This window comes from Vairimorpha necatrix, chromosome 12 (genome assembly GCF_036630325.1).
Source record: "Vairimorpha necatrix chromosome 12, complete sequence".
Lineage (NCBI taxonomy): Eukaryota > Fungi > Microsporidia > Nosematidae > Vairimorpha > Vairimorpha necatrix.
Genome location: NC_088827.1, coordinates 710,050 through 723,732, shown reverse-complemented (window position 1 = coordinate 723,732; position 13,683 = coordinate 710,050). Strand labels below are relative to the sequence as shown.

Sequence of the window (13,683 nt, the reverse complement as noted above, 5' to 3'; positions counted from 1 at the left end):
TATGTATAAGTCGACGTCAATTTGGCATCTATCATTATATAGTGTGGTATCCACCACTGAGGAAAGTATGTAAAATGTTTTTATTGTTAATTTTAAATTTTCTTTCCATTACTCCGTACCCCTCTCCGGATAAAATGATTAAATAAATGTTGGAGGGAAAACTGGAAGAATTTGGCGGGAAATATTTCTAAACCATTTTTATGATATTTGGGATATCATATATAGATGTCAAGTTTCTTGTTTTGTTGTTTGGTCGACAAATAAACAAAACGTATGTATAATAGACAATATAATTTTATATATGAGAATTAGATATTAAATCATTTAATTATCAGAATTATCATGATTTAAGATAAATTGTCAGTATAAGTTGTGTTATGTATAATACTGTAGTATCATGTAGATTCAACTCTTTATAAAGCATCATTTAGATTTCATGTTTTTTATACAATTTTTACACAATTATAAATGTTGCTAATCTCAGATCACAATTTTGATCAGTGAATCAGTGATTAATCAATCATTTGCTGATTTATTAAAATAATTTTTTACCCTTGTAAAATTTTATTTCATCCAATCTGATATTATATCATTTTTTAAGTATTTTTAAACAATTATAGTTTTCATATTTTATATTATAAGAATTTGTATTAAGAAATATATTTATTTCTAATATTTTCATAAATACTGATTAAAATCAAATATATTAATTTTTTTACACAACACCAGGTTGATTCTGCCTGACGTAGACGCTATTCCTTAAGATTAACCCATGCATGTTTTTGATATGGAAAAATGGACTGCTCAGTAATACTCATTTTATTTAATGTATTAAATTAGTATAGCTGCGTTAAAGTGTAGCATAAGACATATACAGTAAGAGTGAGACCTATCAGCTAGTTGTTAAGGTAATGGCTTAACAAGGCAATGACGGGTAACGGTATTACTTTGTAATATTCCGGAGAAGGAGCCTGAGAGACGGCTACTAAGTCTAAGGATTGCAGCAGGGGCGAAACTTGACCTATGGATTTTATCTGAGGCAGTTATGGGAAGTAATATTCTATTGTTTCATATTGTAAAAGTATATGAGGTGATTAATTGGAGGGCAAATCAAGTGCCAGCAGCCGCGGTAATACTTGTTCCAAGAGTGTGTATGATGATTGATGCAGTTAAAAAGTCCGTAGTTTATATTTAAGAAGCAATATGAGGTGTACTGTATAGTTGGGAGAGAGATGAAATGTGACGACCCTGACTGGACGAACAGAAGCGAAAGCTGTACACTTGTATGTATTTTTTGAACAAGGACGTAAGCTGGAGGAGCGAAGATGATTAGATACCATTGTAGTTCCAGCAGTAAACTATGCCGACGATGTGATATGATATTAATTGTATTAGATGATAGAAATTTGAGTTTTTTGGCTCTGGGGATAGTATGATCGCAAGATTGAAAATTAAAGAAATTGACGGAAGAATACCACAAGGAGTGGATTGTGCGGCTTAATTTGACTCAACGCGAGGTAACTTACCAATATTTTATTATTCAGAGAAGATATATAATCTGAGAATGATAATAGTGGTGCATGGCCGTTTTCAATGGATGCTGTGAAGTTTTGATTAATTTCAACAAGACGTGAGACCCTTTTATTAATAGACAGACACAATCAGTGTAGGAAGGAAAGGATTAAAACAGGTCCGTTATGCCCTCAGACATTTTGGGCTGCACGCGCAATACAATAGATATATAATCTTTATGGGATAATATTTTGTAAGAGATATTTGAACTTGGAATTGCTAGTAAATTTTATTAAATAAGTAGAATTGAATGTGTCCCTGTTCTTTGTACACACCGCCCGTCGCTATCTAAGATGATATGTGTTGTGAAATTAGTGAAAACTACTTGAACAATATGTATTAGATCTGATATAAGTCGTAACATGGTTGCTGTTGGAGAACCATTAGCAGGATCATAATAAGTTAAATTTAAATTGATTAGTGATTATTACTTTACCCACACATGGGATCAATAGGATACCATAACGATGAAGGTCGTAATAGAATACGAAATTATATTATTTACCTAATTAATATATTTATAATGTATTGATAACCCTTTGAACTTAAGCATATCATTAAAAGGAGGAAAAGAAACTAACTAGGATTTCTTTAGTAGCAGCGAGTGAACAAGAAAAGACCCTCCATTGTAATCCTTAATTGGAGTTGTAAATGGTTTATTCTATTAATTATATTTATAGAGAATATTATATTCGTTATTAATAGAATAGAATAATGTACTTGAGTAGAGCTGCTTGGTAGTGCAGTTTGAATAAAGGTAGAATGAAATATCTAAGGTTAAATATAATGGTATACCGATAGAAAATAAGTACTGCGAAGGAACTTGTGAAAATGTGTGGAGTTTAGCCTTATTTTTAAGGACCCGTCTTGAAACACGGACCAAGGAGATTATAATTATAGCAAGATAAAAATTAAATTTTTTAATCTTTATTAACTTGATTAGTTATAATTATAAGACCCGAAACACAGTGAACTATACATGTTCTGGTTGAAGATAAACAACAGTTTATTGGAAGACCATAATCATTCTGACGTGCAAATCGATGATTTAAGATGTGTATAGTGGCGAAAGACCAATCGAACTGTGTGGTAGCTGGTTCACAGCGAAATGTCTCTCAGGACAGCAGTTATTATTATATAGGACATAGATGTAGGACACTGTTATAGTTTTTTAACTATGAAAAATCTTTAATTCTATGGAATTATATAAATTAAATTTATATAATGAATCTATTGTATAACTAGTGGGCACATGATTGTAAGAATGATGTGCAAAAAGGGATGAACCTTATGAAACATTAAATATTCTAAATAGTAGATATTATACCATAAATATGATGAATACATTGAGACAGTAGGGCGGTTGTTATGGAAGTAGAAATCCGCTAAGAAACGTGTTACAACGTACCTACCGAATGTATTATTGTATAAAATGGAAGAAGATTACTACTTTTATGAGATGTTTCTAATGAATATTTAGGTAGCTGTGCAATTTGTTTGTATTGAAGTATATATGTGAGTATATATAGAAGAAACAAATGAGCCGATCTTGGAGGCAGTAACAATATATTTGTATAGATATAGACTAGGGTTTTCAATTATTATTGAAGTGAATCGGTGTTATTTTTAAAAACAAAAAAGATTAATAATTCTTTATTAAATTATTATAAGGCAACTTGATAATGACAGTATATTTCAATAAATTTAAGATAAATGAATTAAATTTTATTTTAACTATGGATTGTCATGATAAGAAATAGTTAATTATATATACTTGATAAAAATAAAATAATTTTAACCGTACCTATACCGCATCAGGTGTCTTTGTATCATAACAAATATTTTAAATTAAAGTAAGTAAGGGAATTCGGCAAATTAGATCTGTAACTTTGGGATAAAGATTGGCTCTAGCATGCTAGAACTTTTACTATGTAAGGAATCTGACTGTTTATTAAAAACATAGCTTTTTGTATTTACAAGAAGTGAATTCTGCCCAGTGCATTTATTGTTAAAGTTGTGTAAGCGAATGTAAACGGCGGGAGTAACTATGACTCTCTTAAGGTAGCCAAATGCCTCGTCATTTAATTGGTGACGCGCATGAATGGAGCAACGAGATTCCTACTGTCCCTACTTACAATTTTGTGAAACCACGAGACAAGGGAACGGGCTTGTTATTTATCAGCGGGGAAAGAAGACCCTGTTGAGCTTGACTTTAGTATGTTTTAATAAATATTCGGTATATTGTAGAGAGGTGGGAGAAGTATTGTGAAACCACTAGTATGTTTGAATATTTATTTATTAGAATATATGGGGAGTTTGGCTGGGGCGGTACAGCTGTTAAAAAGTAACACAGCTGTCCTAAGGTAGATGAATGATGGATGGTAACCATCAGTTTATTATAAGGGAATAAATCTGCTTTACTTTATGCATATGACTGTATTTAGTAGGGAAACCTTGGCCTAGCGATCCCAATTACATTCATTATGTATTGGGTGATTGAAAAGTTACCACAGGGATAACTGGCTTGTAGCAGGCAAGCGATCATAGCGACTCTGCTTTTTGATTCTTCGATGTCGTCTCTTCTGATCATCGTAGTGTATATGTTACGAAGTGTTGGATTGTTCACCCGGTAATGAGGAACGTGAGATGGGTTTAGACCGTCGTGAGACAGGTTAGTTTTACCCTACTGTAAGTATTTTTGAGTGAACTTTGATAGTACGAGAGGAACTCTAAGTGATGACCACTGGTAGTGCGATTAACTATTAAGTTATGTTGCTTAGCTACGTCGTTTCGATTAAGGCTGAAAGCCTCTTAAGCCTGAAGCGTAGCTCAAAGATATATATAGGAGAATGCTACTCTTTTAAGCAGAACTGTAAGAATGAAGGTGTATGCCGACATTTTGAGGTTACTGCTTTTTTTGTATGCATAGTAGGTGTTGTATACTATAAGAGAGCGTCCACGTCGCGGAGGGTGGGACCGATGTTTTTTAACTAGGTGCAGATCTCTAAAGTTTTTGGTGGCTTGGTGGCTTTTCTTCGTTTTGCTGATTCTGTCTTTTTTACAATAAACAATTTTATTTTTTTTTTTTTGGTGCAGATCTCTAAGTCTTACCAACCTTCGGCTGCTGGTTGGTAAGTAGGGTCAGCTATACTCTAGGGGTGGGAGACCCATTGCTGGTGAGAAGAACACCGTTAACTTTCGAGTATTTCTTCATATTTTTAACCTGGGAGAGGTTGGGCATGATACTGAAGCTGTATTGTTCCGCTGAACTGAGTCGTGTTCTTAAATGGTGTATTGAACCAGGCGTTGTGTTTTCGTCAGGTCCGCGAAATATGTAGTCAGAGATGACTAAGGATCTGTTACCTACGGGAACAAATTTTTCTCCTACAAGCGAGGCCGTTGAGGTATGCTGGCGTGTAATCGCAATTATTGATGTTTTTCTGGTTGGTGGAGTTTTTGGTGGCTTGGAGGCTTTTCTTCGTTTTGCTGATTCTGTCTTTTTTTTACAATAAACAATTTTATTTTTTTATTTTTTTTTTAGCTATACTCTAGGGGTGGGAGACCCATTGCTGGTGAGAAGGACACCGTTAACTTTCGAGTAATTCTTCATATTTTTAACCTGGGAGAGGTTGGGCATGATACTGAAGCTGTATTGTTCCGCTGAACTGAGTCGTGTTCTTAAATGGTGTATTGAACCAGGCGTTGTGTTTTCGTCAGGTCCGCGAAATTTGTAGTCAGAGATGACTAAGGTTCTGTTACCTACGGGAACAAATTTTTCTCCTACAAGCGAGGCCGTTGAGGTATGCTGGCGTGTAATCGCAATTATTGATGTTTTTCTGGTTGGTGGAGTTTTTGGTGGCTTGGTGGCTTTTCTTCGTTTTGCTGATTCTGTCTTTTTTACAATAAACAATTTTAATTTTAATTTTTTTTTAGGTGCAAATTTCTAAGTCTTACCAACCTTTTGACCTGGGAGAGGTCGGGCATGATACTGATGCTGTATTGTTCCGCTGAACTGAGTCGTGTTCTTAAATGGTGTATTGAGCCAGGCGTTTTCGTTTTTCATCAGACCCATGAAAGTGGGTCTCTAGTCATATTATGACTAAGGATGTATCCTATGGGAACAAACTTTTCTCCTACAAGCGAGGCCGTTAAGGTATGCTGGCGTGTAAGCGCACTTATTGATGATTTTTTCTTTATTAGTGGAGTTTTTGGTGGCTTGGAAGCTTTTGTTCGTTTTGCTGATTCTGTCTTTTTTTTACAATAAACAATTTTATTTTATTTTATTTTTTTATCCAGCACTACTGAATTAGTATTGATTCAGCAGACATATTTGGAGCTTGTGGTATCTCACATGTCAAACATATCATTTTTGACATTTCTTGATTTGTTTGCCCTGTAAATAAACAATAAAAAATTATAAAAGAAAATTCCATACTTAGGGGTATGGAAGATATAAGAAATAAACATTATAGGTTTAACTTATCTTTATTGGAGTTGTACTTCCGCAGGAGGTACGACAGATTGAATTCAATAAGAGAGTACAAACATCATGAACTCCAACCCACGCGAGGAAAAGAAATCGCAGGACACAATTCTAAAACTCAAGAAGCAAAAGTAGTCTCTATAAGAATTAAGACAGGTGAAGTGGACCTAGGAATCACCAAAAATGTAGAAATGATTGACGATATCTACGAAATCGATCTACTAGGATGGTTTAAGAAAATTGAAGAAATTTTCCAAAGGAATCAATGGAACGAAGAGACAAAAAAGCTATTTTTATTCGATCTCATTGAAGATCAGATTATAGACAAAGCCAATTTGAAAGATAACTACGAAGAAAACAAGAACTACATCATTTCACAGGTGTTCTCACAGAAGAGAGTCGAGAACTTAATAGTAGAACTGGATAATCTAAAACAAACTGACTACATTTTCTTTGATAACTACATAAACGAAATCATGAAACGAGTAACCATCTACAGTAAGGTATCTAATTGCAGCCAGAAAGAATACGAACGAAGATCAAAGGAATCCATTTACAGAGGACTTAACTTAGAAACGGTAAGATATCTTGAGATACAAAACCTCGAAACACCACTTGAAATCATATTAGCCCTGAAAAGAATGGAAGAAAACATCATAACAAGATTTAACATACCGAGGAAGATAAACAACATCTCAAGTATAAGATTCATGAAAAAGTGGTGTAAAGTCCACAAAACTCTGGGACATACAACGAGAGATTGCGGGCAAAGCAACGAAACAAATCGATCAAATATTAGCAAAGTTAAAAACGAAAAATTTAACCTCAACAAGAAGACAGTAGCTCCCGATACCAACTTGAACCTAAAGAATACAACGAGGAAGATTTCAGAACCCAGAGAAAATAAAAACTCTTTAAACTACGTTATTTTAGAAAATCCTACTATTGTCGAACAACTCGACATTCCACTCATAATCAATAAGAAACACGAGTCAACAGGAACTCTAGACTGTGGAGCAGGATTAAACTTCATCAAAGCAGACCTCGTAGAACAATGGAATCTTACCACCAGAGAAAGTAAAGAGATCCAGGTAATGTTTGGAAATAAATCAAACGAAACCACCAGTACGTTAATAGAATTAGAATTACAGCCGAAGGGGAAAAACGAAACATGTAAAATAGAATTATATCTATTACAAAACTTACCGGTTAATATATTACTTGGCAGAGACTTTATATCGAGAAATGAAATTATACTTGACTTTACAAGAAGGAAAATAATTTGGAACAACTCAACCATGAGTATGAAAACTAATCAAGAAGAAACAGAATTCCAAAAACCTTTTGAGAAAACACTCATTACAAAAGATGAAGCAAGATTACATAAAATCATAGATGACTATAAAAGCAAAATTAAAGAAAGCGACCCAATAAACACAGATCAAGTCAAATTACAAGTGTCTAAAAACAACATAAAGCTTAAGAAAATTAATTATGCAGTACCTTCAAACTACAAAGAAGACGCAATACTAGAAATAGAACGACTATTGGACTCTAATATAATCGAGGAATGCAACGAAAGGAACACCAGCCCCGCATTCTTTAAGAAAAAGAAAAACGGCAAGATAAGACTAGTAATAGACTACAGAGAAATTAATAACTTTATCGAAGACGAAGTAGAAATAATTCCAAAGATGGACGATATCATTTATCAAATCGGAAAAAGCGAAGTAATAAGCAAATTGGACCTGACGAATGGATTTAACCAATTACTCCTAACAGAAGAAAGCAGGAAATGGACAGCATTCTCTATATTCGGCAAAACATTCAGATACAAAAGACTCCCTTTCGGATTAAAAAATGGCCCCAAAGCATTCCAGAAAACAATGAACCAAAATACTCTTCGGAATCAAAAATATATCGGTATACATAGACGACATAATTATAGCCACGAAGGACTACGAGTCTCATCTGAACACACTCAAAGAATTATTTACAAGGCTACAGAAGCACAACGTAATTGTAAACTTCGCTAAATCAGAATTCTGCACCAAAGACACAGAAATTCTAGGAACAAGAATCTTTAACGGTAAAATGTACCCTCTCACTAAAGACAGTAAACTAATCGAAAACATGAAATGTAAAACCAAAAAAGACCTACAGAAAATAATAGGAATATTCAATTGGTATAGGAAATACATCCCAAATTTAAGCTTAGAAATTTTAAATTTAACAGAAAAACTAAAAGGGAAAGAACAGATAGTTAAACTAACTAAAGAAGACAATTCAACGATAAATAAGCTAATAGACAAACTAAAAAATAAAAGCTACCTAGTACTACCAGACTATAGCAAAAAATTTACACTACACTGCGACGCCTCAGAACTCGGAATGGGAGCAGTATTATCACAGGAACACGGAATAATACTAAATATAAGCATGAAGTTCAATAAAACAGAAAGAAACTACACAATAGTAGAGAAAGAATACTTCGCGATAGTCTACGCAATGGACAAATGTAGAAACATTATACTTGGAAATTATGTAGAAATACACACGGATAATAGGAACTGCCTTTTTAAAAGCAAAATAAGCAGAAGAATAGAAAGATGGGACGCGATGATGCTAGAATACAACTACAGTATAAAACAAATAGCTAATTGACGTACCCCAAGCGGAGGTACGTCTCAATGAGATTATTTAATTGTTGTTTGTACATGTTATTTTTACTATTTTGAGATTTATTATTTTTATGGTTCATCATCCTTTTTTTTTTTGGTGAGGGGCTATTTTTAAATATTTTAAATATTTAATTGTTTGTAAACAAACAAACAAATGAATGACATTTAGTTTGAGAAAATATTATAAACTAAATGATTAATGTGATGATGTTTCACATTCATTAATAAAAGTCATCACATCCTGCCCACTCCGCCGAATTTGATGTCATCTTCATGTATTTCATTTTCAAATCCCTCTAACTTATACCACTTTCCTTTCTTTCCTGCGTTAGTTACTGTCACCGGTCCTAAATATTGATCATCTAATTTCTTTGCTTTAAAGTTTCTCACGAAAACTTGTTGACCTATTTTGAAAACTGGGGACTTCCTATTTCCGCCCGACTTCTCGGTATTTTCTCTACAGCTAGTTTGTAATTTATCACTTTTAATCCCGAAAGGATCATATGGACTGTGTCCTATTAAAAAGGTAGTTGGAGATACTTTAAGTGCAGTATTATAGTTGTGGTTATGTCTTATGTGGATTCCTTCTGATACTGATTTCAGATTTCTACCTTTATATAACCTGAGGCATTGCGTGATTGTTTGGTTCAGCCTCTCACTGATACCATTACTACTTGGGTGATATATAGGAGTTGCTATCTTTTGTATTTCGTGCTCTGCACAATATTTAATTAACTTCTCTGAATCATATTGAGTTCCATTATCAGATATAAAGGTCTTAGGCCTTCCATAAACTTCTATCCAGTCTTTAATACATGTAATTATACGCTCCGCTGTAACCTTATATGTAAAGTATACTCTTAGCGTTCTCGTATATACGTCTATAATAGTGATATAATATCCCTTATGACATGTACCGTTATGTATGTAGTTCTCTAGACTAAATGGTCCATAGATGTCACTCGATATCTTTTCGAATGGTGCAGAGGCTACAATACTATTATAAGATCGGTTTTTTTTCTTATTATTTTTCGTTCTGATGCAATTGATACAGTTACTTGTAATTTCTTTAATTAACTTTTTTACACCTGTAACTTTGAATATATGCTTAATATTATTGTAAAGAATTGTAGATCCAACGTGTATAGTTCTTCGATGCATATAATCCAAAAAATTCCTTGACTGATCATTATCTATTATTATTCTGTTTTTCTTGTCTTTAGCCCAAATATTGGGGGTTTCTTTTGTTTTCATAACGAACTGATTAAGTTCATTTAAGTATCTCGTTTTGTCTATAACTTCTTGACTTGTCGTTAATATCAAATTTCTAGATAAGCTGTCAGCTATTACGTTCTTTGTGCCAGATATGGACGTTATTTTGATATTGAACTGGTTCAATATTAACTTCCACCTTTCAATCCTGCTAGATATTTGCTTGTTCGGTAGTAAACAGTTTTTATTATCAGTAGATACCTCTACATAGTAACCTAATATGATATTTCTGAAATGATTTAACGTCTTAATAATAGCAAATAATTCCTTTTCGACTATTGAATAGTTCTTTTCGGTACTGTTTAGCTTTTGCTGTAGTATCCAAGTATTCCTCCTTCTTGAAAGAGTACACCTCCTATGCCATTATTCGAAGCGTCGCACTGTATAACAAATTTCTTCGTGTAGTCTGGTAACTTAAGTGTAGCTTTACTAATATCAACTGCGATTTGCGCTACTATATCTTTGTGTTTGTCAGTCCAAAGTATTCCTGTATTTGTGTTCTTAAGCAGTTCTGTAATGTTCGCAATTTTATCACTCAAGTTAGAAACATAAGGTCTGTACCAGTTCATTATGCCAATTATTCTTTGCAGCTCCTTTTTTGATTTAGGGTTTCTGAGTGCTAACAATTTCTGAATGCTCGTTAGTTCTGGTTTCATAGTATTTTCACAAATCACGTTTCCTAGTATCGTGGTATTATTAGTAAAAAACTCGCTTTTTTCAAAATTTATTGCTACTTCATAACTTTTGAGTCTTCTTAAAATTTTTGACACGGTTTTTATATGACTTTTAAGGTCTGGTGAAAAGGCTATTATATCATCAATGTAAACAAATATATTATCTATGTCTTCTAGTATTTTGATGATTGTTTTTTGAAAAATTTAAGGTCCTGAACGAATTCCAAATGGGACCCTTTTGTATTGGTATTGTCTTCCCAATAATGTAAACGCCGTAAATTTCCGACTTTCGGGTTTTATGTATAGTTGGTTGAAACCGTTCTTCAGATCGATTTTTGTATACCATTTAGCGCTTCCCATTTGCATAATATTTTCTGTTATATTGGGTATTGCCGCAACCTCATCTATGACATATTCGTTTATTTCTCTATAATCGACCACCAGTCTCAAATCTTTATTCTTTTTTTCTATTAAAAATGCCGGGCTGGCATATGGCGAATCTGAGAGTTCGATTATATCATTTTCTAGTAACCTTCGTAGTTCTCGTTTAGCTCCGACTGTATGTTTATGTGGAACACTGTAGAATTTTGGTTTAGGTGTTTTAATGTCTTGTCTCATCCTTATTTCTATCGGTGCTATTTTTATTTGTTTATAAGAAGAATTGGTTTTTACATATGAATAAATATAACGTTTTAATTCGTCGTTATTAAGATTTTCTAAAGACAGACACAGGCTTTCAATTAAAATTTTATCTAAATCTTCGATGTCTGATTCACTGTCTTCTTGGTTCTTTGTACTGATCACATCACCGTTGATTATTATAGTCTGATTCTTATAATTCATTATTACTTCGTTACTACTAAGAAATTCGTTTCCTAATACAAATTCGACTGGTAAGTTATTCAGTAAGTAAAATTTAACTACGTGGCTTGACTTAGCTCCTATTATTTTAATTTCCTCATTAACTGTCTCAGTACACTCTTCCATGTCATCATTTCCGTATTTTATAGTTATTGGAGAATCCTCGACGATAGGTATTTTTAGCTTAAGGGCAACTTCTCTTTTTATGAAGTTCCTTGAAGCTCCCGAGTCCATAAAAAATGACGTTTGGTATTTTTTAATTACCCCTTGTAGTTCGGGTGTTTTAGTATTTATTCCTTTCTCGCTAATAATCAAGTTCCTAGTCTCTCCTTTCTGTTTTTCATCCCTATTCTTAATTTTTTCGTTTATAAATTTCTGGTAAGTCTCGCAATCCTTTGAATCGTGATCATTCTTCTTGTGGTATTTGCACCACTTGTTATTGCTTACTACCTCTAAAGTCCCTTTATAGGGTTCTTTCCTTATAGGATCTAAAACTTTCTTCTCTAGTATTACTTGTTTAGATACTATTTTCTTTTCTAACGTGTAAAGAAATCTAATTGCATCTTTATAGTCTTTAAAATCATGCTTGAAAAGCTCTCCATCTGTATATGGACCAAGTCCATTGTAAAAAGTCTCTTCTACTCGTCTATTGAACTCTGTTTTTGAGAGTTTATTTATTACGGCATAAATGTTAACTAGTTCTTTAATTTCTTGGATGTATTCTTGGATGGTTTCATAGCTTAATTGTTTAATAGAAGCTAGTTCTGTTAATATGCTTCTGCTATGTTCTATCGGAAATCTAAGACCGATCAGATAATCGCGTGTGGAGAAAAAATCTTCCACTATCCTCTCTTGCTCGATCAATGAGTCTTTACTCATTTTCCTAATTACCATCATGAGCTGTTTAGAATTCCATTGGTTTTCTTCTGAGATTTTCTCGATCTCTTTTAACCATTCTATAATATCTATTGACCGTATATCTTCAATGTAATAGATGTCTGTAGTGAACCTTTGTTCTAAACCTTCTATTTTGGTTTCAAATGTAATATATTTTCCTTTTAGTTTTTCTGCCTGCTTCCCTTGGTATTTCGACAGTTTCACCTTGCTTGGGATTTCACTCGTTGAATTCAACTTGACGTACCCCAAGCGGAGGTACGTCTCAATGAGATTATTTAATTGTTGTTTGTACATGTTATTTTTACTATTTTGAGATTTATTATTTTTATGGTTCATCATCCTTTTTTTTTTTGGTGAGGGGCTATTTTTAAATATTTTAAATATTTAATTGTTTGTAAACAAACAAACAAATGAATGACATTTAGTTTGAGAAAATATTATAAACTAAATGATTAATGTGATGATGTTTCACATTCATTAATAAAAGTCATCACACTAATGAAGACAACACCGTAGCAGATCATCTATCAAGATGTTTCAGAACAGAAAAAGCTAAGTACGAAAACGATCTAATAAATACAATAGACTTATATGCAGAGAAAATATCTGAAAATAAATCTGGGACAAAAAACTGGAAAAAGAACAAAGATGATAAAATAATAATTAAAAACTCCGAATCCGAAAACTTTCTAAAAAAGATACATGAAATTGCTGGTCACCCAGGAATAGTCGTATTGAACAAAAATTTATCTCCCTTTTACAGCATCAACGGAATAAAAAGCAAGATAATTAATGTAACAAAAAACTGCAAAATATGCAACCTAAACAAGAAAGAAAAAGTAAAAATTCAGAAATTACAAATAACCTCCGATAAAATGTACGGAACGGTTGCAATGGACATATTTGGACCATTTGAACTCGAAAACTTCATTTATGAAGATATTCATCACAAGGCATATTATCTGTCCATAACAGATGTCTATTCAAGAGTCTCAAGGGTATACCTACTGTAAAACATCACGGAAGATACCATAATAAAATGTATAGATAAATGGATACAAGAATTCCAACAGCCGGAAAAAATTATCATGGACAACGGCACTCAATTCACAGGCAAAAAACTAAAAGAAAAATACGGAAACTGTAGGGGAATTAAACTTATAAACACCCCAATATATCATCCACAAAGTAACGGAATGGCCGAAAGACAAAACAGCATAATAGCTGAGTGCTTAAGAATGAA

The 13,683-nt window shown here is 33.1% G+C and overlaps 2 non-coding genes across 2 annotated transcripts; both read left to right on the top strand.

Annotated features, from left to right (window-relative positions):
• The first annotated feature begins 724 nt into the window (after positions 1–724).
• VNE69_12805 lies at positions 725–1,969 on the top strand. Its single transcript, XR_010574028.1, has one exon. It is a non-coding gene; the product is annotated as an 18S ribosomal RNA (ribosomal RNA).
• A 34-nt stretch (positions 1,970–2,003) lies between these two features.
• Positions 2,004–4,486, top strand: VNE69_12804. The gene has a single exon (XR_010574027.1). It is a non-coding gene; the product is annotated as a 5.8S-23S ribosomal RNA (ribosomal RNA).
• The last annotated feature ends 9,197 nt before the right edge of the window (positions 4,487–13,683 follow it).